The sequence below is a fragment of the Myotis lucifugus genome, unplaced genomic scaffold, assembly GCF_000147115.1.
Source record: "Myotis lucifugus unplaced genomic scaffold, Myoluc2.0 scaffold_5, whole genome shotgun sequence".
NCBI classification, from domain to species: Eukaryota; Metazoa; Chordata; class Mammalia; order Chiroptera; family Vespertilionidae; genus Myotis; species Myotis lucifugus.
The window spans coordinates 13,258,701-13,262,617 of record NW_005871053.1 but is presented as its reverse complement, the minus strand read 5'-3'; the positions used below and the strand labels follow the sequence as shown (position 1 = coordinate 13,262,617).

The 3,917-nt window shown below is 46.5% G+C and overlaps 1 pseudogene; it reads right to left on the bottom strand.

Moving 5' to 3' along the window:
• Positions 1–434: 434 nt before the first annotated feature.
• Positions 435–1,049, bottom strand: LOC102441992 (annotated as a pseudogene).
• Positions 1,050–3,917: the final 2,868 nt, after the last annotated feature.

Here is a 3,917-nt window from a genome sequence, read left to right as displayed (position 1 = left end):
CCCCCATTGGCCCTGCCCTGAGTGTGACAGGGTAGCAGCGCCCCAACCCCTTGATCCGCCCTGCTCTGTGTGTGACAGGGGGCGGTGCCCCAGCTCCCCTATCGGCCCTACTCTGTGAGTGACAGGGGGGAGCTCCTCAACCCCCTGATGGGCCCTGCTCTGTGAGTGACAGGGGGCAGCGCCCCAACCCCCTGATCGGCCCTGCTCTGTGCATGACAGGGGGCGGTGCCCCAACTCCCCAATCGGCCCTGGTCTGAGCCTGACCAGGGGCTGCACTTAGGGACTGGGCATGCCCTCTGCCACCCGGGAGCAGGCCTAAGCCAGCAGGTCGTTATCTCCCGAGGGGTCCCAGACTGCGAGAGGGCACAGGCCGGGCTGGGGGACCCCCCCCCCCTCCCGAGTGCACAAATTTTGTGCACCGGGCCTCTAGTTACTTATATTAGTGGTAACAGTGGAGCTGGAGAGTATTGTGTCTTCTCCAGGCTGCACAGCGAGAACCACCAATAGTGTGGTGGAACGTGCGGCCCTCTCCACAGCCACAGTGCTTGCGGCCTGCAGACAACAGCCCTTGCATCTCCCTGTGCTTGTGGCCTGGTTTGGTGATCCACTGGTGTCAGAATTCCTCCTGATAGCCTATGGAATGGATCGATGAGGATAACCTCAGAGAATTTGGTGTGGAATCTTCATCAAGCCAATAAGAATCCAGGACCCACAGAGTCCTACAGTGGCGTCCAGCTCACACCTCAGCAACAAACTGAAGGCTTGGAGTGAACTCTAGCTGGTTCACACCATGATGAACAGGCTTGCCATAGGTCACACCGATGGAACAGGGTTTTTGCAGCCACCACAATGCACATGAATCCGATATATGACATAACCTCCCTTGGCCCTGTATCCCAGCTTGTGTGCGTTATGGAGCCGGAGGGGAAGGGGGCTCTGTGGAGCACAGATTGCTGGCGGTACTGCCAGCAGTGCACCCTGGGAAGGAAGCAGTTTACATCAGGATGGTCCTTCCTCCATAGCTCCTGGATGTACGTGTAGGTGTCCATGGCTTACCTGATAACTGTGGCCAGACAGAAAGGAAGAGCCTGTTAGATCAGTTACTTGTTTTTTAATATATACATATAATTGATTTCAGAGAGGAAGGGAGAGGTAAATAGTAGTACCAATGATGAGAGCAAATCATTGATTGGCTGTCTTCCGCATGCCCCCTACTGGGAATCAAGTCTGCAACCCAGCCATGTTCCCTGACCAGGAATCAAAATGTGACCTCCTGGTTCACAGGTCGACGCTCATCCACTGAACCACACTGGCTGGGCCTGTTAGATTAGTTTTAATGCTCTAGAAAGACCAGAGGAAGGGAGCTTCAGAGGGGGGAGTCTATGGGAGAGAAGAGATTAAAGGGAAAGGCCTGGACCATGAGGGAGTGTCAGTGGAAGTCAGTCTTGCCCACTCAGAAGGCCACCTGAGAATTAGTAGAAGATGAACTTGTTGAATGGGGAAGTGGTGGGTGCTAACAAGAATGATGGAGGAGGGTAGAAAGCAAACTTTACCTACTTCTCAATATACCCTAGGGTATTGCTTGCATATTCTTAACACCACTACCCCTTCTCTACTGTAAACTGCAGGTGCAAATAGTGAACACAAGGGTGATGCCAGGGAATTGGGGGAGAGCTGTGTAAAAATGGAAACCCTGTGTAAAAATGGAGCACCTGCTCAGTGATTGTATTTATAGGTGTGGGAGGAAGACGAAAGCCTGGGATTGTGTACTGAGACACACCTCGCCAGGGACAGCCGAGGAACCTTCTGCTGAGTAAAAATTGTCTGCTCCATGTATTTCTCCCTCTCCCTATTTTTTAAGGCTTTTCTTTACACTTTTAATAAATGAAATCTGGGTTTATGCTTCAACATGTTGCCTTACCATATGTTTGGCTTTATTTTTATCAATCACCATGTCCCTCCATCTTGAGTGATGTATTTTCAGTGGTCTCCTCTTTCCTACCCTCTTTCTATACACTTAGCCTCACATCAGATACAAACAGATCCAAAAGAATCATGCACAGAGGTGAAGAGGGAAAAATCCCTTCAGGAAAAGCATGAAAGGAGCTAAGGGCATACCACTGACCTGCAGAGCAGCAGGTGGTGGCCAAACCCTCCCTCCCTCTTCCTCCTCCAATTAGACCCTTTCTCCTTCATAGACAGAATCTCAGGGTCCATGCCTGCCTGCATGCGTGTATGTATGCCTGCTGCCTGGTGAATGAGGCATCCACTCACTAGCCTTATAGCTGACCTGTAGTGCCCAGTAGGGTACTGGGCCAGCATTGTCCCAGGAAAAAAGGAGTCCATTGTTCTTGATAAAAGTGTAGAATAGGACTGCCCTTTTAAATGCTGCTAGACATTGTAAAAGCTCAAATCTATTTTCTGACTTACTATAACCACTGCTCATCCACAATGTTGCTCTCTAGGAGTCTCTAAATCTATTTCAGAGTCCTTTCTCCATGTAAACCAAGTTACATTTTTTCTAGGTTGAATCACATTTCAACATTTTTTGTTTGTTTTAAACTAGATTTAGTACAGCATGTCTCAGTTCCTAATGGTTCTCAAGTCCCAAATTAGAAAGCTCTTTAAACTTTACTAGCAAGGTATTGTTTTCTTGCTTCTTCCAAACCTCTCACTGTGTTAACATAGAAACTAATATTTGTACAGTGCTTTACAGTTTACAAAATACTTTCAAAGCCATCATCTCCTGAGATATGGGGTAATATTCAGAACTCTTTCTCCAAAGCAGAGACAGAGGTTTGAAGACTTCACTGGTTTATCCCAGGCTACACAGCTGTTAACAGAGCTGAGATTGAAGCTAGTCTGTCCTTCACACCATACCTCTCTGCCTCTCTACCACCACCCATGTGTTTCCATATAAGCAATAATGAGTAGCAAATATGTTATTATTGAACAGGTGAGAGAATAAATCTCAGTTTCTAAAAACATGTTCCAACTCTGAAGTTTTGTCAGAAATGTGTTATTTTGTTCCCGTTAGCCTAAAAGCAACACACACAAAAGCAGTAGCTGGTGCTTCTACAGATACTAATAGCTAACATTTATTACGTAGTTACAATGCACCATACTCTATATTCAGTGCTTTCTAAATACTATCTCAATGAATCCTCATAACAATCTATGAAAGAAGGTACTAGGGCAGGGGTGGGCAAACTTTTTGACTCGAGGGCCACAATGGGTTCTTAAACTGGACCGGAGGGCTGGAACAAAAGCATGGATGGAGTGTTTGTGTGAACTAATATAAATTCAAAGTAAACATCATTACATAAAAGGGTACGGTCTTTTTTTTTTTTTTTTTTAGTTTTATTCATTTCAAACGGCCGGATCCGGCCCGCGGGCCGAAGTTTGCCCACGGCTGTACTAGGGTCTTAGTCAACTCAGGCTGCTATAGCAGCATACTATAGCCTGGATGGCTGGAAACAATTTCTTTATCACGGTTCTAGAGCTGCAAGTCCAAGATCAGGGTGCCAGTATGATTGGATGTTTAGTAAGAACTCTCTTCTTAACTCAGATAGCTGCCTCCTCACTGTATTCTTACAGGAAGAGAGAAGGTCCAGTCCTCTTCTTATAAGAGCACTACTCCTATCATTGAGGCCCCACCCTAATGACCTCATCTAAATCTAATTACCTCCCAAAGGCTCCATCTCCACATACCATCATATTGGGGATTAGGGCTTCAACATAGGCATTTAAGAAGCACCTAAACAGGAGAAACCAAGATGGCGGCATAGATAAACACCTGAAATTGCTGCCTCGCACAACCACTTCAAAAATACAACTAAAAGACAAAACGGACACCATCTATCAACAAGTGAATCTAAAAATCACGTGAATAAAAAATCTGATGAACAGAATAAACT